The sequence below is a fragment of the Gracilinanus agilis genome, chromosome 1 (genome assembly GCF_016433145.1).
Source record: "Gracilinanus agilis isolate LMUSP501 chromosome 1, AgileGrace, whole genome shotgun sequence".
Lineage (NCBI taxonomy): Eukaryota > Metazoa > Chordata > Mammalia > Didelphimorphia > Didelphidae > Gracilinanus > Gracilinanus agilis.
This window is the reverse complement of record NC_058130.1, coordinates 139,046,803-139,071,236: the sequence shown is the minus strand read 5'-3', so window position 1 is coordinate 139,071,236 and position 24,434 is coordinate 139,046,803. Positions and strand designations below refer to the sequence as shown.

The window sequence follows — 24,434 nt, the reverse complement described above, 5'->3', positions numbered from 1 at the left end:
TATGGCATTAAAAAAAAACACCAGGTAGGGTTGATTCCCAACATAAAACAAATTATCATTTGCCTGTGTTTCACATTTCTTACTCATCAGAATAATCTGCACTCATTCTCAGTTCCTACAAAAAGAATCCCAAATATTAAAAATGAAATAGATCTTAGAATTCCTTTAATTCAACTAGTTAATCCATCTAATTAGATGAGAAAATTCAGGCCCAGAGAGAACTTCCTTTCTCTAAATCACAAAATTAATAAATAGCAGAGTCTAGATTCAAACCCAAGTCTTTCCTTAAAATGATGACTGTTCCTTCCTTCCTCTTTCATTTCTCCCACTCCCTATATATACTTCTGACTTTTACATGTTTATTTACTTGAATATTGGTTTGAAACATCACCAAACTATATTATTTGATCCGTGGTATATCCAAATTCAAGTGATAATGAGATATGTTATTTATTATTAGGCTTTTAGGCCCTTGAGGACAAGAAGCACTGTCATTAAATGAATGAATATTATAACTGACTTCTGTTGCATTATAAAAATCACTCAAAACTCTGGAGGATTAGATTATTATTAAATTTTAAAAATCTAACACCATTGATATATACCAATGATTGGCAAACTTTTTAAAGAGGGGACCAAAGGAAAGGAAATGCTCATCTGTCAGTCTATTTCTAAGGCAACTCTTTCGAGTTTCATTGTATTGTATACTAATCATTGTATTTGTCAGATTAGGAATAATGTCGCACAGCCAGATAGAACATTTCAGAGGAACGCATCTGGCCCATTGGCCATAGTTTGCCCATCACTGATATATACCATTGATATGTCTTTTCCCCATTTTAGATCAAACTATATAATAAAGAATGCAATTTAAAAGAACAGACTATGCAGATATCATCTCAATTGCTAATGATATTAGAAAGATTTGTGTCCTGTCAATTCTAATAAGAAAAACTAGGATTCTCAAGATTAAACTAAAATTGTGTTAATATATTTTTATACTTTTAGAATCTAAGTTTAAAAGCAAATTTTAAAAAAAAAGAATAAAAAAGATAAATATTTACAAGATTTTGACTTCCAAAGCAAAGTTGTACTACATGTAGCCTAAGACCAGAAGACTATACCATATCTGTTACAAAGGACTATATCTTTCCTCTCTCTCAAGTATTTAACAAAGAGTATATTATTCTTTTGATACATGAAATAATGTTATATACAGTGGCTTCTAAACACATAAAACAATCTCCATTTCTAATAAGCAAACTGATTGAACAGTGAAAGAGATAAATTAGTTTCAAAAGTATTCCTTCAAACTTTAATCTCACAGAACTGTACCTTTAGTCTTGGATCAGGGCAAACTGTACAAATACAAAAATTTGTAAAATACCACTTCAGGTGATGAAACTAACCCTACCATTTTTAATCAAAATCCACTCAAATGTAAACATCTTGGAAAAGCAATTAAGTGACGCCGAATATTAAATTATTTTCATCAGATTGGCTTGAAATTTTTCTTACCTTTATGTTATTTTATAACTTCACCTGCTTTGAATTTTAAGTGACAAGACTACTTGATATAAGATTTTTAAAATAAGGCTGGTGGATCCAATTATATGGGGGAGGAGAGAACTAAAGAGTCTTCATTATTTTTAGAGTTTTTGTTATATTATTTCTTCCAACAGCTGGAACTTGTTTTACAAGATGTTGTCTTTCATGAAGATTTTTTTTTTAATTCCTTAAGTCCATCTCTGTTCCTAAAAGCCTAAATTTTCTACCAAAATGGTCCATTTTAATAAATTATATCAAATTATTTTTAAAGACATGTTTTTGCTCCATATATCATTGGCTTAACTCTACCTGATTGGCAATTCATTAGGCTCCACCATTCTAAAGGGGGCAAAAATAATCATGAAAGGGGGAGAATGTGCTGAAGGCTGGCAGAAATCCTGCTGGAAAATAGCCCACTTTTTAAACACCTAAGTGGTTTTCTGCTGTTTCAAGCACTTTATTTTACAGATTGAGCTTTTTATGTAAAGCTACTGGTTTTATAGAAAACCTTTGATTAGAATGGGACATTAAGTTTGAAATAATTTTCATTAAAATGATATAACACAGAAATAGGTAATGTGAAATTGTTCCCTCTCATTTCTGAAGTCATTACTTCTTCCAGTTATGGTACAGTCTAAATGTAAACTTGCAAGAATTATTCTATTTTCTTGGCAGACATAAGGAACCCCCCGAGGCCTATTTAAGAAGCATGCAGCAAGGAATTAATAATAAATTGTTTTCTGACGTGTGTCTGTTGCTGATTACATCAATCAAGACTGAAGAACTTGTCATGTGATGACAGCCAAACACTTGTGAATTTATTTCTCTGAAGAAGCTCATGATGAAAAATGCCAAGGAAACAAAAGCAAATGGCTCTCTCAGAGACTAAATAAAATCAGTAGGGTTTTGTACCTAGAGACTATTGGATTAACTCAAACAGCAAGAGGAACATTTTCTAAAACCTCCTTTGCCTTTCTCCCCACACACAAACTGAACTGAGTAGAAAAATCTCATTAAGAAATGTTCTGATGGTGACAGGGAGAGAGAAAATCCTTCTTTCTATCCTATGTCCTTTTCTAGGAGAAAACAGTTTTCCATTTTGCAACAGTTCTTCAAATCACATTCTGAATATGGATGGAAAAGAATAACAGAAGCATGAAGAGAAAGAGCTAGTGTTAGGAGTTAATTAAGTGGTGTTTTTTAATATTCAAAATTTCATAGGTCCATGAGGGTTCTGCATAGACAACTTTAATCTTGGGGGAAAAAGTCATTCAAACAACCAAGAAAAGACAATGAGCAACTTCAAAATACCAGACCTAGTAAAATAATAACAACTTAAAAGTGAAGCAGTACAATATATCTATTGTATTGCATTTGCATTCTGGCTTTTTAAAGGTCTTGTCTGAAGTCCCTTCCAGTTCTAACAACATTCCATGACTACATAACTTCTAATTTCTAAGCTACTGTGAAGACAAGACTATTTATTGCATTAAATAGTTAGAGGGCATTATAAAGCAAAATAAATTAAATGTTAGGTTTATTATATAGACTATAAGTGCTATAGAGTTCAGAGGAAAAATGACAGCTAGGTGATATGGTAAATATTATAGTACTGTAAATTCAAGAAGACATAGTTTCAAATCCACTTATGTGCCTAAGTCACAACTTTTTTTAGCCTCAATTTCTTCATCTGTAAAATGGAGTTCATAATAGCACCTACCTCATAGTCTTGCTGTGAGAATCAAATGAGATAACACATATAAATGGCTTTGTATACCATAAAGCGCTCTATAAATTCCAGTTGTTATTAAACATTAATCATTCAAACAGCATGGGCTAGATTTGGGCAAGTATAAAGGAAAAAGGAGTTTATTCTAAGCAAAAGAAACTACATGAGCAAAAGCAATGAACTGAGAATTGGTATCATCAGCATTTCATGAGAGGCAGAGCATATAACAAGTTATAAACTTGGAGTGAAGAACAGTTGGATTTAAATCTTATCTCTGATTCTTACTAACCAGATGATCTTTGGCAAGCAAGTCACTTAATCTTATTGGGATTGGGTTTCTCCATAAATAAAATGGGAAAGATAATAGCACCTACCTCACAGTTTTCTTATAATGAAATCATAAAGTGCTAAACTGTGAGTTATCTCTTATCTCATTCTTCCTGGTTTTTTTAATGGAAGTCAAATAGAAAAATCCCAGGAAAAGTCACTTTCCTGCTATTTTCTTTAATATTTCATCTGTAGTCTATTATACAAGTGAACAAAATGACTGAAATTTTTTATAATATAGTAAAAGTGCTGGGATATAAGCTTATCTTCTATAGACTCAATGAAATTACTAAATCTTCAGGAAGATCCCAAGAAGAAGCTAAGATTCATGTGCCTATCCTGTTCCCCAAGGGTTTTCATTTCTTTTACTAGGTCTTTATGTTTTGAAATTTTTTCATTCTATGCAGTTTGGATATAACAAGAATTAAGTAAAGTTATATCTATGTTAAAAAGCTGTTCTTAAATCTTCAAGGATTATTGTTAGGTCAAGCTCTTGTGAACAACAATTTCAGTCTCTAAAGAGATTCTGGCTCTAATAGAGTATGTTGAATTCTGAAAGATACGTTGGGGTTTAAATTTGTAGTAGTGTGATTTGTCATCTGTTAGTTTATAAAAGAGAAAGACCTTCTGGTATATAATTCTAGCCAAATGCAAATGTCTTTCAAGGAATCTGGTAGATAGTATATTATTGCAACTTGCAATAAAGTTTGCAGAGTTTGTTCATTTGCTTTTCATTTTCCTTTCTTAAAATTAATTTTATTTGTCTTCAGTTTAGGAATATTAAGCACTTTTAGTGGTAGCAAAGCAAGGAAACAAAATAAATGCCCTCAACCTGGGTGATAGCAAAACAAATGAATAGGGGTACAAAGAAGCATGAAAAGATAAGGGAACTAATGCAAAGTGAAACAAGCAGAACCAAAACAATACGCACAAATATATAGCAACAACATAAATGGAAACTAATAACCACAAAACAATCAAAAACAAATGTAAAAAACTTACAAAGAACAAGGTTAGACACAAAGTAGAAATATGAGAAAACAGCTCTTCCAGCTACTTTGTGAAGTAAGGAGGTCCCCTATGTAGATCATTGCATATATTTCAGATTCTTTTAAAATATTGCTTGTTTCTTAACAACATTTTGTTTTTTCTCAATTACGTGTGAAAAAATGTTATAACATTCCTTTTTTTAATTTTGAGCTTCAAATTCAGGTCCCCCTTTCCTCCCTCCCATTCTGTTCCACAACCTGACACAGTAATCAATTCAATATAGATTTTATATGTGCAATCATGTAAAACATTTTTCTATATTAGTCATTTTGTGGAAGAGATTGCAAACAAGAAAAAGGGAGTGGGTGGGTGGATTGCTCAGTGGCTTAAGAGCCAGGCCTACAGATGGGAGGTGCCAGGTTCAAATCTAGCCTCAGATACTTCCTAACTGTGTGACTCTGGGCAAATCACTTAACCCCCATTGCCTAGTCCTTACCACTCTTCTGTCTTGGAACCAATACACAGTATTGATTCTAAGATGTAAAGTAAGGACTTTTTTTAAGAGGTGGGGAGAAAAAAGTGAAATATAATATGCTTTGGTCTGCATTCAGGATCTAGTACGGATTGGTTTTGTTGGATTTTTTCTTGTTTTCCTATAAAGGAGAAAATTCTTTGTTATATGAAATGGCTCTCTGAAATGATAGAGAGAGAGATATAAGGAGAATATGAAGGCTATGTGAGAAACAAAAATATCAATAAAATTATTTTTAATTAACAACAATTTATTTTCCCTCCTACAACTACCTATTATAAAAAGAAACATCTTATAAAAATATGCATAGTGAAGGAAAAAAGAATTACACATTAGTCATGTCACCCCCAAAAAAAATTCAAATATATATATATATATATATACATATATATATATATATATATATACACACATATCATTCTGTACCTTTAGTCCATCACCTCTCTGTCAATGAAGTGGGGAACATTATTAGTCCTCCAGAATTATGGTTGGTCATTGCATTAATCAGAATTCTTAACTTGTTTACAATTGCTTTTATTTATATTGCTGTAATTCCTATTAAGTACAATTCATAAGCTTGCTTTGATTAAGGCCCTAACATTTATACATAGCATGCATCGCTATTACTGATTGGTTAAATTTGGTGAGGTCCTCAGATGCATTATTATTTTATTTAAAATTTGTCTAAATATTATAAATTCAGAATATCAGTCTCTTACTATAAGATACTCAACATTGGCCTTCTCATGGACAGCTTTATGCTTAATGTGTCTTGCCTAGAGAAGATATTGTCCTCCTCCAAAGATTCAATTTTACTTCCAGAATCAAGCTCAAAGCTTTTGGAATCTATCCTTCCTTGGCACACATTAAGAATTCTAAATTTTGACATCATTGGAAAAAGTTTTCATGAGGTGATGTGGCATTTCAGTAGAATCATATATCTTGAAATCATTCATGTCCAACAGGTAATTAATACAATATTTTAAAAGGACTCCCTCAGACCTGAAAACCATGTTCAGTTCAGGAGTGATGACAATATATTTAGCAGGCGGCAGAGCTATAGCTGCATAAATTGTCCTTCTAGAAGAGAATAATTTTTTACATTATTGTGGAAGTAGCATGTTTTAAAGAGTTTTCAAATGAACACTGAATACATAAATGCTTACTATGCTTGTATGTATTTTATATATTTGTAATATGTATTATTATGATAACTTTCTCATATTTTTCTATGGAATTCAGATAGAAAAGGTCCTAGGACAAATCACTTTTCTCTGTTGTTATTTTATACTTAATGTTTCATGAAATATATAAATTCCATAGGTAAATGAAATGGCTGGTTTCTTTGTAGATCAATAAAAGCATAAAGAAATAAATTCATCTTAATAAGCTCACTGAAAATTCTTGGTATTACTCCAGTAGCAGACAGGACAGCAGATATGATATGCACTTCATTCTGTTTCCATGCAATTTTTATCTCTGCTAGATCTCTATATATTGAAAGGTTTTTTTTCCCCTGAGGTAGCTTTAAGATTAAGAGTACTTGGTATGGTAATATCTATGCCAGTAAAGCATTATTCTTAAATTTTTATGAACTGTAGCTTGGCAATTGTGAGCAATAATTAAATCTATGATAATGACTTAATTCCAAATCACTTTTATTGTTGAGTTCACACAATATTTTGAGGTCAGTATATGCAGTATAAATTTGTCAATCCATGAAAAATGGCAAGCTTCCCATGGACAATATGGGTCATATTTACTATATATTTCATAGGTGCTAAATTTTAACACCTTACATTAATGACATGCACAGTTTCTACCATTTTATTGACATAATTTATATTGATCACTTAGTGCAGAATTCTTAAGGATAACCTTTCAGTAATTGCTAGTGGAATGTTCTGGTTTGAACTGCTATCATCAATCCTTCCGTTTCCAGAAACACAAAAAAATAGGAATTGGTCCCAGGGGCTGGAAGAATTCAAAAAATCAAATAAGACAGGTGATAAAAAGAAGGGAAAAAGAAATGAAAGTAATGCAAAAAAGAAAATATTAGCTTGAAAAGCAAACATGGTCAAGTGGAAAAAGAAGCACAATAATACAATCAAGAAGAAAGTTTCCTAAAAAACACAACTGAGCTATAGGAAAAAGAGGTACAAAAATTCAATGAAGAAAAGAGTTCCATGAAAAGTAAAATGGACCAAAAGGAAAAGGAGTATCAAAAGGTCATGGAAGAAATTCAGTCTTTAAAAATTAGAACTGGGCAAAAAGAAGCTAATGACTTCATAAGACATCAAGAAACAATAAAGAAAAAATCAAAAGAATGAAAAAATAGAAGATAATATAAAATATAATCACTGAAAAAATAATTGACCTGGAAAACAGATCTAGGAAAACCAATCTAAGAATTACTGGACTACCTAAAATTCAAGATAAAAAAAAAGTCTTGACATCATAATACAAGAAATTATCAAAGAAAACTGCCTTGACACTCTTGAACAAGAGGGTGAAATAGAAATTGAAAGAATCCACAGATCACATCTTGCAATAAATTTCCAAAAGACAACTCTCAGGAATGCTATAAGCTAAGTTAAAGAGCTTCCAGGTCAAAGAGAAAATACTGCAAGCAGCCAGGAAGAAACAATTCAAATATCATGAAGCCCTAATTAGGATTACACAAGATCTGGTAGTTTCCACATGAAAGGTTTGGAAGGCTTGGAATATGACAGTACAGAAGGCAAGGGAAGTGAGTTTACAACCCAGTATCATTTCTTCATCAATACTGACTATATTCTTTCAGAGGAAAATACGGTCTTTTTTGAAGACAAAATTTCATCCTTGGCTTTTTGGTCATCCTTCTCCTTCTGGTCTGATTTTCTTTGTAGATCATTTTTTGCTTTCTTTGCTTAATTTTCAAGCTGGTCAATTTTTAAAAAAAAAACTTATTTTTTTGTTTTAGTTCATGTATTTCCTCTTTCAAATTGTCTTCAGCCTCTCTTTATTGTTTTTAGAGTTCCTGAAGTTCTTGAGGTAATTGAATTTTGAGATCTTCCAAAGCCTGTGTCCAATTCACTGGAGCTTCCTGATCTTCTTCTACTTCATTTGCTCTTTTTCACTTCCTGGAAAGAAGCTGTCAAATGTAATTTCTTTTCTCTTTTTCTGTTGTTTACTCATATTTTTTCTTTCTCTGTACTGCTAAGTTAAGCAGATGGATTTAATGAGCTTTGATGAAAGATCTTCCCCCGAGCTGGCTATGGAGATTTGTAGTTACTTTCTTTGCAGTCTATGGGAGAGGGGTGTTGGAGTTTTCCTGCCCTCTGAAGACTTCTTGCCTGTCCAAATGATGGGATTAAGCCTGGACTGGGTTAGTCTATACCACTTAATGTGCCCTGAGGCTAAAACCTCAAAAGAAAGAAGGGGGGGGCAATTTGGAGTGTTTTCACTGAGCTGTCCAGCAATAGGATCCCCCTGTTCTGTCCTGCTGTTAGATTTGTTTTTTTCCCTCTCAAAAAGCTTTGTTCTCTACCTTGGTGTTGTAAAGCACATAGGTCTTAAGTTTTGCTCCATCTAAGCTGCCATCTTCCAAGCGTTTTTGCTGTGTTTCTCTGCCTTTCTCCTCTAGCCACCTCCCTGGTGTCTGTGTTCAATTCCTTGAGTCCAGCTCCAGCAAGGCCTTCTCTCTGGGCTGGTGTGTTAGCCCATCCAGAGATTTCAGGGGCCACTGGAGATTCCACAGAGCCCATGGGGGAGGGGTCCTGGGATTCCACTTCTATACCCTCAGACCCAACAGTTCAAGAATTCAAGCCTTTTTTCTTGGCATACCTCTTGAGCTGTCCAGAAGTAGGATCCCCCTGCTCTGTCCATGGTTAGATTTAGTTTTCTTTCTTCTCCAAGTGCTTTATTTTCTATCTTGGTGTTGAAAAGGTGCAGAGGTCTTAAGATTTGCTCCGTCTAAGTCACCATCTTCCCAGAATTCTGAAAATATGGTCTTTTAGTAAAATAGATTTCCAAGAATTCCTGAAAAATAGACCAAACTTAAACAGAAAATTTGAGGTCCAAATACAAAATTCAAGAGAAGCATAAAAAGAGGAATAAAAGGAGAAAAAATTTAAGAGCCTTAACAATGTAAAATTGTTACAGCCCTAAATGAAAAGATGAAATTTGTAACTCTTAAAATATCATTATCATAGTAGTTAGAAGAAGTATACAAGATAGAGGGTATGGTAGAAAGTTGTTTAGGATGATAAACAAAAAAAATCTAGGGGTGAAAAAGATGAGAGAACTAAAAGAAATAGGAAGAGAGAAATAAAATTGGATGAACTATATCACATAAAGAGGCACGGGGGAGGGGGGGAAGCTTACAGTGGAGGGGAGGATGAGGGTAATCCTGGGTAATACTTAAACCTTTACTCTCATTGGAATTGGCTCATAGAGGGAAGAAAAGTCAGATTCATTCAGATAAAGAATCCTATCTTAACCAATAGAGAAGTAGAAGGGTAATAAGAAAGCGGGTGGTGGGGATAGGAACAATATAAGGAAAGGAGAAGTTGCAGGGGTCAAGAGTAATTAAAAGACCCTATAGAAAAGTAGGAGGGGAATAAGAAGGGAATTGGTAAGAAGGGGAATAATATAAGAGAAGTAATGAGAGGAGTGATTAAAAGCAAAACATTGAAGTGGAGTGAAAGGAGAAAGGGCAGGATTAAAAGACGAAAACAAGATGGAGGAGAATACACTGATGGTAATTGTAATTATGAATGAAAATGGGAAGAACTCACCCATAAAACAGAAGCAGATAGCACAGTGGGTTAAGAACCAGAATCCCACCATACGCTGTTTACAAGGAACACATTTGAGGCAGTTGGACACATTCAGTGTAGGGGCTAGAGCAAAATCTAAAGGGATTCAAACTGAGATTAAAAAAAGTCAAAATAGCAATCATGATCTGACAAAGTTAATGCAAAAAGAGATTTTATTAAAAGAGATAAGGAAGGTAATTACATCTTGATAAAAGATAGCATAGACAATGAAATAATATCAGTACTTAATATATATGCACCAAATGGTATAGCATCCAGATTTTTAAAGGATAACTTAAAGGCACTTAAGGAGGAAATAATAAAACTATACTACTAGGGGACCTCAAACTTCCCATATAAGAATAAGATAAACTTAACAAAAAAATAAATAAGAAAGAAGTAAAGGCAGTGAATGAAATTTTAGAAAAGCTAGACAATAGATATCTAGAGAAAACTAAATATGGATAAAAAGGAATATCCTCCTTTTCAGCAACACATGGTACATATACAAAAATTGACCATGTACTAGGACATAAAAATTTCACAACCAAATACAGAAAAGCAGAAATAATAAATGTATTTTTTCAGTTCATAAGGCAATAAAAATTATAATCAATAGGGGTCTATAGATAGACAAATTCAAAATTAATTGGCAACTAAATGAGCTAATTTTCAAAATAGGTCAAAGAAATGATCACTGATTTCATCAAAGAAAATGACAATGAGAAGACCACATATCAAAATTTATGGGATATAGCCAAAGCAGTACTCAGGGGAAAATTTATATTCCCCCCTACTTGTATCAATAAAAGAGAGAACTAGCAATTCAATGAATTGAGAATGCATCAAAAAAACTAGAAAAATAACTAATTTAAAATCCCCAATTAAGACTAAATTGGAAATTCTAGAAATCAAAGGAGAAATTAATAGAATTGAAAGTAAAAGAATTATTGAACTAATAAACAAGCCTAAGAGTTAGTTCTAGGAAAATCCAAATAAAATAGAAGATTGGTTAATCTGAATAAACAAAGGAAAGAAGAGAATCAAATTACCAGTATTAAAAATGAAAAGGGTGATTTCACCTCTAATGAAGAAGAAATTAAAGCAATCGTTAATAGCTATTTTACCCAATTATATGACAATAAATCTAAATAATCTAAGTGAAATAGATTAATATTTACAAAAATATAAATTACCTAGATTAACATAAGAGAATTAGAATACTTAAATAATCCCATCTCAGAAAACAAAATCGAGCTAGCCATTAATGAACTCCCTAAGAAAAATCATAAGGCCAGATGGATTCAGAAGTGAATTCTATCAAACATTTAAATAATAATCCCAATACTATACAAACGATTTGGCAAAATAAGTAAAGGAGTACCACCAAATTCTTTTTATGGCAGAAAGATGAAACTGATACCCAAGTTAGGAAGACCAAAAACAGAGAAGAAAAATTACATACCAATTTCCTTTCTTTTGGAAACTCCTCCCCTTTTTTCTGAAACCACACTATCTTGGTCCTCCCTTCTACCTCAGTGACAACTCCAGTCTCATTTCTGGTTTTCCAAATTCTTACAATCTAGTAAAGATACCTAACTCTCAAAGCTCTGCTCTTGACCATCTATATTTCTCTATATTTTTCTGCCTTATGGGGAATTCATCTAATAGTTAAGGATTCAATGATCACTATTATACCAATGGCATCCAAATCTATATACCTAACTTTAACCTTTCCCTCAAGCTCTAATTCTGAACTTCTGCTCAGCATTTCCATTTATAAATCCTACAATACTTCAAGTTCAACATATTTATACCAAATTTATCATCTAGCTGCAAAAAGAAACTATATCTCTCTTGACTTTCATCTTTAGGTAAACATTACCTAGTTACTTTGTTACTCTCATCACCAAAGTACACAATTTTAGAGCCTTCCTTACTTCTTCTTACTATGTTCCTGCATATATCTAGGTGGTGACCACATCCAGTAAACTCATTCTCTTATTAATGTTCTTAGGACTATGAGGCAATGCTCTTTGGAAATAAGGGATTAAATTAAAACTTCTGGAGTTCATTCCTGCTACTAGAAGGTAAATGATGCCAGTATGATATAGGGATAGGTTGGCAAACCAATGGCATGCGAGTCAGAGGGGGCTGTTCCCTTCTCCCTCTCCATGTGTGCCTAAGGATATTTCTCACATCATCTGCCCCTTTGCCCAAAAGCCTAATAGGAGCATTTCCTCCCTCCCCTGTCTGGGATAAGGCGGGGGCTCACATAGAGTGTTGTTTGGTTATAGTTTGGGCACTTTGTCTCTAAAAGGTTCGCCATCACTGCTATGGGGGAGGGGTCAAAAAATTGGAATACCATCTCAGCCTAGACATTCATTAACAACACGATGAGATAAATCAGCTTATTGCTTTAAATTTCAGTTTCCTCATCTGCAAAATGGGAGTAATTAAATTTCAACTGCTTAGCTCATCTTGTTATTAGAAAAGCATTTTATAAACTTTAAAGGAATAAATAAATGTGAGTTATTACTAGCATTAAGATGATAGAAAATCACTGACAATTGGAACAAAAGAGGATATGAAGTACAAAATTGAGGCTCCCCTAAAATCCTTGAAAATCCCTGTGCTACATGGCCCACAAGGGCTCATTCTATTTTTTAAAATGGAGTAACTTATATATGGCTTATTATCTAATGGATCTGTTTTGTATTACTTGATGTGTATATTAGGTATATAGTTGATATGAATAGATTCAGAATGGTCCAATAAGAACCCTAGTATAATATGTAAGAGGATCATGTAAGAATTTCTGAATGCTTGATTAACTAAAACTTTTCCCTTGCTGTATAATTATATGGTTCTTGTTTGATAATGTGTTACTTTCTTCTTCAGTAGCAAGTTAAAAAGAAAGTAAATGCTGCATTCTCCATTGAATTTTTTGACAAAATCAAGTATGGTTTACCTGCAAGGTTAGTAGTTTAACCAATTATTCAGCAGAACCATTTTCCTTTAAGAAAAAATGAATTTACAAAGCATCATTAGGCCAAAGTGTGGGGGGAGGTAACATCTTTGACAGCTGGTTTTGGTTGCTGCCAAGCCTCAGTATTCCACAGCGGTCACAAGGGAAGGAAATAAGCTAGAATTGTAGTAAATGAAACCACTTGTCTGCTTTCTGGATTCACTTTCTTGTGGTCACAGATCTCTAAAACTGGGATCCTGAGCTCTGTAATTACAATGTCCACATTTAAATGGAAGGAAAGAGAATAACAAAAATATGGGCGGCTTATAGGAAGTTTTTTTCTCCTGATGAATACTTAGTGAGAAGGAGCAGCAAAAGCAGGAGAGTCCGGAGGAAAAAAATAAAAGCAAATCATTCTGGCAAACTGAGAAATAAAACTCAATGCAATAGTGCTCTTTAAGAATTCTCCTACATGTGGATTCTATGGAACTACTGACATGAAGCTTTTTCCTTATATTTTTACAGCATTATGGATATGAGATAATAAGAATTACTTTGCAGTGTCAACACCTAAATTGTATTTTTAACTTTTTGCTCTGAGAGTAGAGACCAAGCACTAGTTAAAAATCATCTGATAATTGAATTATGCAATTGAATTCTAACCTAAGCCAAGTCTTCTATGTTCATTTCCAAAGCTAAAAGTCATTATGGAACCTGGCTTATGAGATGCAAAAGTAGCCAGTTTCAAATTAAATTTGCTTTGGTTCAATCACTGCAGTGCCAAAACCAGAATTTATGTGGTAACTCACAGAATCCTACTTTCAAATTACTCTGTTCCACAATATGACTCTGAATCAGTGAGAACCACAGCAGCTTTGATCTAGGCATTAGCTGGACTCTCCTCTCCTCAATTAAAACCTGTGTTCATGTAGCTATAATCAAATTCTCCAAAAAACTGAAAGACTCTCCTAAGAACTATCCATCAAAATCTTGTTGAGTCCAGGTATAACACTATATGGTCTGGGTTTATAGTGACTACGGGATGCTTTAACTCTGCTGAATTGAAAGAACTGGTAGTGTTTTCACAGCTGGGGTATTGATCTCTACAGAAAGAACTTGGACAAACAAAACATGAGTTTTAATTATACTTTGGATAGTAATACTCAACATTTGAAGGACCTGTGATTTGACCTGATATAGCTTTTCCCCCCTTCATTAATACTTGATGAGGTTATTCCCCCTTTCACTAATTGCAATACCTACGATTTAGTAGTGGGTCTTTGAGAACTTCTATAGCTGAAAAATTCATCGTAGTGTGACCAACTTGGTAACTAACTTCTCTTAAACAGCTTGCAAGAATCCAGAGGTGCTCCAGCACAAGAAAGTAGCAGAGTAGTACTTTGGTAGACAAAACTGTTATATTAGGCATAAACTTTTTTCCAGATGATGTAAAATGAATGTCATTTCCTCACATAGCAAAACAGATTCTAAGTTGATAGAGTCTAAATGTTGGGTTTTCTACTGTTGACAATAAAATGGGTATAATTAACTGAATAGAAATAATTCACTTTAAGAGAGAATACTATAAAACTCACCTAAAAAAAAACTGAGTGCTATGAAGTCTAGAGGGGGAAAGGAAGGGGAGGGGAGGGGAGGAGAGGGGAAGTGAGGGGAGGGGAGGGAAGCGGAGGGGAGGGAAGGAAGAAAACACATTTTGAATTTATAACATAAAACAAAGTTTGAACACAGATTAAATTTTAATAATTCCTTTAGATAATAAAACATTATTTATTTGATAAAAGTGGTTGAAGGTGGTACTCAATATAGTACCATTTTGACAGACCTGAGATTCATACAGAGAATTCTACACACAGATAAAAATTAATATTTAACTATCTATATATAGTTTTAAAATTCTGTCCATAGATGAAATTTAACTACAATTCAAATTCTTATAATTTCTTTCAGATAATTAATTGTTCATTTATAAATTTAATATTACCACATTCTTATCCATAGCTAAGCCATAGATACATGAAAAGTTACACAAAATAACAAATAAAAGTTTTAAGTAATGTAATTTCTAAATCTTATTTTCCTGCCTTGGATGTTGACATCAATAAAAATTAAAACTTTTAAGAATATATATATATGAACATATGAAGGTTATGCGATTTCTTCAGTTTAGGGACCCCCTTATGTGGAAATACCTTCCACAAATTCAGGGAACAACCAGTTTATGACTTACTAGAGAAGACTTAGGTAGTTGTCCAAGATAAAGCAATTATAGTAATAACATACTCTATTATATTCTTTTAAAAAGCAAATTCCAGCTTCCCAGAAACTCTCTTACCCTCAATTATTTTTGTTAAGCGGCAGCTTCACCAGAATGCTATTTTGTTCTCTCATCTGTGCTTTACTTGGTAATAATCCTAAGGAATTTCTTTGTAGATATTTAAGATTGCTTCATGAATTTCTCTTTCTCTTCTATACTTCCCTGATTCCCCCAAAAAAATAAGGAAAGAAAAGATTATAGAAACTAAAGCCCAAAGTGAAAGGAGTTCTGAGGGTTGGAGATAGAATTTGAACTGAGGTCTGCTAGTCTTTAAGTTCACCACTTCATCCATTATATCATGTTACCTCTACTTCTCAGAATATATAGGTAAAGAAAAATAATTGTAGAGGTAATTCTAAAAGAACTACTACCAGAGAAAGTGAGTTAATTTATTTATATTCTGCTATCCAATGATGTCATTGAATTTTTCATCCAAGAAAGCCAAAGATATCGACATCTTTAGCTCAATATTTTCTATGAGAGCAAGAAACTAGAAACAAGGTAACTGTCCTCTGATTGAGGAGTGGTGAAACAAACTATGGTATATTAATATGACAAAATATTATACACAATGAATATTATGAATATGAAGCATTCAGAAAAACTTGAGACTTATATGATCTGATACAGTAAAGTAAGAAAAACCAGGACAATAGTACATACAGTGGCCATGAATATTATAAAGGAAAAGAATAACAAAAGACATTAGAATTCAGATCATTAACCAATTTTGACTTCAAAAGCCTACTGAAGAGATATATATCTTCTTTATTTTGGTAGCCTAGTGGCAAGCCACAGCTACAGAATGACATACATGCTATTAGGAGATCAAAGGTGTTGGTTTATCTTGCTTAAATGTCCCTTTCTTATAAGAGAAGACTAGGAATGAAGTAATTGGGAAACGACATTGATATAAACTTTTTTTTTAAACCCTTGTACTTCGGTGTATTGTCTCATAGGTGGAAGATTGGTAAGGGTGGGCAATGGGGGTCCAGTGACTTGCCCAGGGTCACACAGCTGGGAAGTGGCTGAGGCCGGGTTTGAACCTAGGACCTCCTGTCTCTAGGCCTGACTCTCACTCCACTGAGCTACCCAGCTGCCCCTTATAAACTTTTTTTTAAGGTAAGTGAACACTGAAAGTCACAGATTAAGAAAATATACTCATTGAGGTACCAAACACCAATGAAAACAGAAAAGGTGAAAAGTGATGTCCAAAATGAATTAGATTATAGGAAAAATCATTTGAGTTTAATAGAGTTTATTAATTTTCTACATGAAAATTATTCCTTATGTTTAATTCACCTTAGAAAGTAATAATCACAAATTCCATAAATTCTAGGCATGTAGAAGAATTTGATCAGGTTACTAAATATTTATTGCTAACATTAATTTCCCATAATTTTATCAGAATTAAGATTTACTTTTCAATATCACCTCCTGCTTATTTATAGAAGGATTATTATAATGAATAATTTAAATCACTCTCCAACTATAAAATAGGCATACCAAGATGAGTCATTCCTAGAATCTTGCACTAGCAAAATTTTATCTTTATACAGAGTATGATATTACTATTATTTTTTTAAATAAAGGCAAACCATATTTTCAAGAAAGAAGCAAGTATTTATAAATTGCAGTAAGTTTTATTTAAAAAGATGGCCACTGCTCACAGAAATTCTTAAATAAAAAATAAGCAACACAAATACATTTTTTAAAGTTTAACAATCATCAGTTCAAATATATTTAAAATATCAACAAAGAAGCAAAGCATTAAATAGTGTACTTATGACATAAGTCATCACTAAGTTTAATTTCTAAAACTTAAATGTGTTTTTCATTATCATCATTAGTCAACAATTATATTGCAAAGCACAATGTCACATGGTATTAATCTTTGTTTCATTAATATGTCATATCGACTACTCACTTTTGCTCACAGCGTTCTTTGAAACTGATACTCTGTTCTTTTTGTCGGAGTAGGAAGTGCCAAAAGCAGCTTCCTCTACAGGAAGGATGACCCCCTGAGATCTATCTACTTTGGGTTTAGGTTTCTAGAGATAATCTTTTCTTCTCTTTTTGGAGGGAATTACGGAAGTAAAGAAGAAAAGGGGAAGGTTATGCAGTGATCTTAAATGCCAACCAAAAAAAATTCCTTAGGATCCTTGCCAAAGTAAAGCACAGATAACAGAATAAAAGAATCAGTTTTCTGGTGAAGCTGCCACTTAACAAAGATAACTGGGAGTGGGGAAGAAGGTGTTGCTGAGAAGCAGGCATTTATTTTTTAAATATTTTAAAATAAACCAGGGCCAAATAAGTTGTACTTTAATTTAAAAACCTAAAGCTATGGCAATAATTATATAACAGACTGAAGATAGTAGAATATCTCATCAGAAGGATGAAAATTAATTGAACACTGAAAAAACCTCTTATATATAAACTAAGTGAATTACTAAACTGATAAATATAGGCCAATGAAGAATGTCCATTAAGTGTATGTGTAGTAATAAATAAGTATAATAAACATAATGGAGTATTGAATTAGTGACTACCCAAGGAATATAAATCAGAAAGTTAAACTTGAGGCTGTACATAAAGAAGGATGACAATATGCTAGGAACCAAAACATTAAATACTAACTAAATTGGAAAAAGTTGGTGATCTCTAGAGTATAAATCTGGCAGCTACAATTACTGGCAACATTATCACTCAATGAGTATACAATGGTTGTCCCCAAATTAATGCCCAAGTTCCCTCCCAAAACCTCCTCCAAATCTCATCGTGTAAATCATCACAACTAGGAATCATAAGCTCCCTGAGGAAGCCTAACTGGGTTGACACAATAGTACTTTCACATCTATGACTTTAAGACCACATCTGCAATCATTAATTCAAACATTTAGTAATAATCTACTCTATCCAAGGAACTGTCCTAGATAATGGAGACACAAAAATGAAAATAATCCAGTTTTAGACTTCAAAAACTTTGCAGCCTAGTAGGAGGGTAAGACAGGTACACAAATAGCAACTTCGCAAATTAGAACATGTTTAAGAATGAAATCCTAAAAGAATAAAAATACTGGCCTGAGAGTTTTAAGAAAATATAGATTCAGAGCAGAACCAAAATGGTAGAGAAGGTATACTGATCTGTCTAATCTGTACCAAGTTCCCCTCCAAAAACCTATGATATAAATGCTTCAGAATGAATTTGGGAGCAGCATAACTCACTAAAAGAAAGAGTGAAGGGGGCAGCTGGGTAGCTCAGTGGATTGAGAGTCAGGCCCAGAGACAGGAGGTCCTAGGTTCAAATCCGGCCTCAGACACTTCCTAGCTGTGTGACCCTGGGCAAGTCACTTAACCCCCATTGCCTAGGCCTTACCACTCTTCTGCCTTGAAACCAATACACAGTATTGACTCCAAGATGGAAGGTAAGGGCTTAATTAATTAATTAGTTAGTGAATGAATGAGAAAAGAAAAGAAAAGAAAAGAAAAGAAAAGAAAAGAAAAGAAAAGAAAAGAAAAGAAAAGAAAAGAAAAGAAAAGAAAAGAAAAGAGTGAAGTAATTTTTCAGCCCAAAATAGCTTAGAAGGCCAACAAGAGGGATCTAGTACATCAGGGTAGAGGTGCAATGCAAAGCAGTGCTCCAGGGCAGGCCCCACCCTGGCAACAGACTTTGGGCACAGCTAAATCAACAACAAAGGCTTCTGAAGCTCTTAGTCATAGATGATAAGGAGAATCAGACAACTTCTCAGAGATTACAGGGGTCCTTTCACTGTCTCTAGATGGAAGACACTTGTTGCCTGGTCCATATGAAAGATTCAGGAAGTAGTTCTGGGACAAAGTCTCAGGGGGAGGAGGAACTAGTACACACCAGATCTTGAGGCCACAAGGGAGCAGTAGACCCTGGTCACAGTTCCAAGGTAGAAGAGAGTGCTTGTCATTACTCACAGAGCAGAGCAGGGGCCTGAAGAGTATTACCTTTGAAGGTTTTTGCTCTGAAAGTAACTGCACAAAGAACCTTCTCCTTAACCTCAAGTACAAAGCCCAACTTTTAACAGTTTTTTAAAATTAAAGGAAATGAAAAAGATTGGAAAATGAGCAAACAACAAAAAAAAGAAACTAACACCCAGGAATATAATACACAAATTCCAGAACTCCCAGGTAAAAGTGAAAATATTTCAAGCAGTCAAAAAGATACAATTCAAATATTATACAGCCACATTCAAGATAACACAAGATTTAGCAGCATCTACATTAAAAGGATTGGAGGGCCTGGAATATGATATTCCTGAGAGCAAAGGTGTGTGAAAGAGAATTTAAACTCTGTTTATTTTAACTTAATCAGTCAAGAATTTGGAGTCTCCCATCTTTCACACTTACTTAGTCATTAACACTTAATCCTAAAAGACCACAAACACTGCCCTCCAAACCCCCAACCCCAGTGCTAGGCAAACTGGGAGACTATGATTGGTTCCTGAGATGTGATAGACCAGCCCACAGTGAAAGGAAGGAGAAACCAGAGAGAGACAGGAAGTGATGTGGAGAAACCTGCTTATAAAAGCCAGGGGAGGGCATTCTGAGTAATTCTGCTGCCTTGATGGCTTTTGCTGAGGGAGGACTTCTACATTGGTGTCTCAGTGTTGGATTTCTGCTGTGTTTGGTGGCTCTTGCTGAAAGAGGGATTCTGCCCAATGAGTGTTTCTGCATTGGACTGCTTCTGCATTGGAGATTGATTCTGGGGGAGCCTTTGTTAGAGTTGAGCTGGATTTCTTCAGATCAGCAATTATAGGGTCTTTACCTGAGCAATATTTTCTTCCTCCTTCCTACATTTACCCCTTTACTATCTCTACCCTGCTGTAATAAAGCCACTAACGCTACTAACAGACTTTTGACTTAAGAGCTAATTTTTACAAAGACCACAATTTTTTTTAAAATTCTTATATTTGCCAAACCCATTTTAATTATTACAGTTGCTAGGACTTCAAACAAGAATCACTTGCCCAGCAAAAATGAGCAAAATCCCTTAGGGTTAAAAATGGATATTCAATGAAATAGAGGAGTTTGAAAATTCTTGATGAAAACACCAGAGCTGAGTGAAAAATCTGGCTCTCGAATACAAGACTTGAGAGAAACATAAAAAAGTAAACAGGAAAGAGAAATCAAAAGATATTCAATAAGGTTAAATTGTGCATTTCCCTACATGGGGAGATGATTCTTATAACTCCAAAGAACTTTATCATTATTAGAGAGTAATGATATGACTTGAATATGATGGGATGATATAAAAAATAAAATTAAATCATAAGAAAGTGGAATGCTTTGGGAGAAGGGAGAAGGGGAAAATAGAACGGGATAAATTATTTCATATAAAAGAGGCATGAAGAGCTTTTAAAATGTAGAGGAAGATGGAGGAGGTAGGGAGAGGAGCATGTGAATTTTACTCTCACTGGAACTGATTCAACAAGGGAAAAACATACACAATCAATTGGATATAGAAATTGATCTTACCCTACAGTAAAGTTGTGGGGGAGGGGAAAATTGGGGGAGATGTTATCAGAAACTAAACATGGGCAACTAGGATGGAGAGTAATACACAGTAATCATAATGGTACAAAATTTTTTCACACATTTCTAATAAAGGCCTCATTTCACAAATACATAATGAGTCAAATATATAAGAATAAAAATCATTCCCAAATTGATTAATGGTCAAAGGAAATAGACATTTCTCTGACAAAGTAATTAAAGCTCTATATAGTTATGCAAAAAATGCTCTAAATCACTTTTAGTTAGAGAAATACAAATTAAAACAACTCTGAAGTACCACACCTATCAGGATTGGCTATTATCAGAGAAAAGGAAAATGACAAAACTTGGAGAAGGTGTGAGAAAATTGAGAAACGAATACACTATTGGAGGAGGTGTGAACTGATTCAATCATTCAGGAGAACCATTTGGATACCTATTCAAAGGGCTATAAAAGAGTATACACTTTGACCCAGAAAGAATATTACTAGAGATAAAAAACAAAAGGAGGACACATACATACAAAAATATACAAAGCGGCCCTTTCTTTGGTTAGAATTAGAATTAGAAAGTGAGGGGATGCCCCTTAGTTGGGAAATGGTTGAGTAAATTATAGTGTATGATTTTAATTTTAATGTGCTATAAGAAATGACAAGGAAGAGGAGATCAGAAAAACCTAGAAAGACTTACATGAACCAAATAAGCAGAACCAGTGGAACACTGTGGACAGTGACAGGAATGGCAATGAACAACTGTGAATAACTTAGCTATTCTTAGCAATTGGATAATTCAAAACTATCCCAAAGAATTCATGATAAAAATGATATTTGCTTCCAGAAAAAAGAACTGATAAGAATCTGAATCCAAACCAAAGCAAACTTTTAAAAATTTCTTTTTTTTTAAACCCTTAACTTCTGTGTATTAGTTCCCTGGTGGAAGATTGGTAAGGGTAGGCAATGGGGGTCAAGTGCCTTGCCCAGGGTCACACAGCTGGGAAGTGTCTGAGGCCGGATTTGAACCTAGGACCTCCTGTCTCTAGGCCTGGCTCTCACTCCACTGAGCTACCCAGCTGCCCCCAAAAATTTCATTCTTAATTCTTTTTTATTCACATTTCCTTCCACAAAAGGATTAATATGGGAAAATGTTTTACATGATTATATATGCAAAATATATATGAGATTTTTAACATCTCAAAAAGGGGAAGGAGGGAGAATATTCAAGACTCAATGTTCTTTAAAAAATGTTGGAAGGGACTTCTGGGTTAAGATGGCAGCAAAGTTGAAGCAGCATGCTTAATCTCTCCTAACCCACCTGCACAGGACTCCTCAAAAGGACACAAAAAACAAATCCAGATGAACAATGGGACCCCACAATAGGGCACAGCATTGATGGTACGATGGTACGTGGGATCTGGGCATTTCCATGCTATAAAGGGGTGAAATAGCTCTCACTAAAACTCAAGCTTACCAACACCCCCACACCCCCCCACACACACACACACCACCTACAGTGCCAAAGTGAGATCACAAGAGTTAGAGCAAGTTTGGGGCAATACATTAAGTTCTTGGCAGCTACCTGGAGCCACAAAGGACTGGCTCCTGAGAACAGCAAGACTTAAGACCCAAAGAGGCTAAAGAATGCAGACTTTGAAAAAAATGACTATTCTACCCAAATTAATTTACTTATTTAGTGCCATACCTATCAAACTAACAAAAAAAATGTGTTTACTGAATTAGAAAAAACTATAACAAAGTTCATTTGGAAGAACAAAAGATCAAGAATATCAAGGGAAATAATGAAAAAAAAATATGAAGGAAGGTGGCCTAGCAGTACCTGATCTTAAACTGTAATATAAAGCAGTAGTCGTCAAAACAATAATGGTACTGGCGAAGACACAGAAGGGAGGATCAGTGGAATAGACTAGGGGTAAGCAACCTCAGCAAGACAGTTTATGATAAATCCAAAGAAGCCAGCATTTGGGACAAAAACCCACTATTTGACAAAAACTGCTGGGAAAATTGGAAAACAATATGGGAGAGATTGGCCCTAAATCAACATCCCACACCCTATACCAAAATAAACTCAGAATGGGTAAATGACTTGAATATAAAGAAGGAGACTATAAGTAAATTAGGTGAGCACAGAATAGTATCCTTGTCAGATCTCTGGGAAAGGAAAGATTTTAAAATCAAGCAAGAGCTAGAAAAAACTACAAAATGTAAAATGAATAATTTTGACTACATTAAACTAAAAAGGGTTTGTACAGACAAAACCAATGCTGCCAAAATTAGAAGGGAAGCAGCAAATTAGGAAAAAAATCTTTATAACAAAAGACTCAGACAAAGGTCTAATTACTCAAATATACAAGGAGCTGAATTAATTGTACAAAAAAATCAAGCCATTCCCCCCAATCGATAAATGGGCAAGAGACATGAATAGGCAATTCTCAGATAAAGAAATCAAAACTGTCAATAAGCACATGAGAAAGTGTTCTAAATCTCTAATAATTAGAGAAATCAAAACAACTCTGAGGTATCACCTCACACCATTTATAGCCACACTCTTTGTGGTGGCAAAAAATTGGAAAATGAGGGAATGTCCTTCAATTGGGGAATGGCTGAACAAATTGTGGTATCTGTTGGTGATGGAATACTATTATGCTCAAAGGAATAAACAACTGGAGGAATTCCATGTGAACTGGAATGACCTCCAGGAATTGATGCAGAGTGAAAGGAGCAGAACCAGGAGAACATTATACACAGAGGCTGATACACTGTGGTACAATCGAACATAACTTCTCTACTAGCAGCAATGCAAGAATCCAGAGCAAGGCTGAGGGACTTATGAAAAAAAAACTATCCACATTCAAAGGAATACCTGTGGGAGGAGAAACATAGAGGAAAACAACTGCTTGAACACATGGGCTGACGGGGATATTATTGGGGATGAAGACACTAGACGATAACTCTAGACCAACTATCAATAATATGGAATTAGGTACTAATCAATGATACATGTAAAACCCAGTGGAATTGTGTGTTGGCTAAGGGAGGTTAGGGGAGTTTGGGGAGAGGGAAAGAACGTGAAACGTGTAACTATGGGAAAATACTCAAAATACAAAAAAATAAATAGATGAATGTTAAAAAAAAAGAAAAGAAAAATGTTGGGAAATGTTTTTACATGTAATTGGGGGAAATAAAATTTTAAAATTGTTAAAACAGATTGCTTATAGTCATTAGAATCAAGAAAGGCAGCATCATGAAGAAAATGGCATCTGAGCTGAACCTTGAAGAAAAGTCAGTACTGTCAATAGGCAGAGGATGAAATTTGAGGAAGATAATATGCTAAGCATAGAACAATATGCACAGAAAGGCAAGGAAGGATAAGATTTGGTAATCAATTTACTTAAGGAAGAATACATGTAAGACGGTGGAGTAGAAGCAGGGAAAGCTTGAAATCCTATGAATTCTCTCTAACCAATCTTAAAAGAACACTCCAAAATGAATACTGGAATGTAAGAGCCAAGGAAGAGATGCTATAAAAGGAAACTCACAGAAACAGTTAAGGGGAGTGTTCCTGTCTCTTCAAGGAGTTTGAAGAGAGTACTTCCTGCCATTGGTCTAACCAACAAGGAGGTTACCTGACTTTTGGAAGCCATTTGGTTCATGTTTTCTGTGATTCAG

At 34.2% G+C, this 24,434-nt stretch overlaps 1 protein-coding gene across 1 annotated transcript in view; it reads right to left on the bottom strand.

The window, feature by feature from the left end:
- LMF1 (lipase maturation factor 1) overlaps window positions 1-24,434 on the bottom strand; it is a 731,135-nt gene that overhangs the window by 613,903 nt on the left and 92,798 nt on the right. The gene's annotated exons all lie outside the window — the stretch shown is intronic.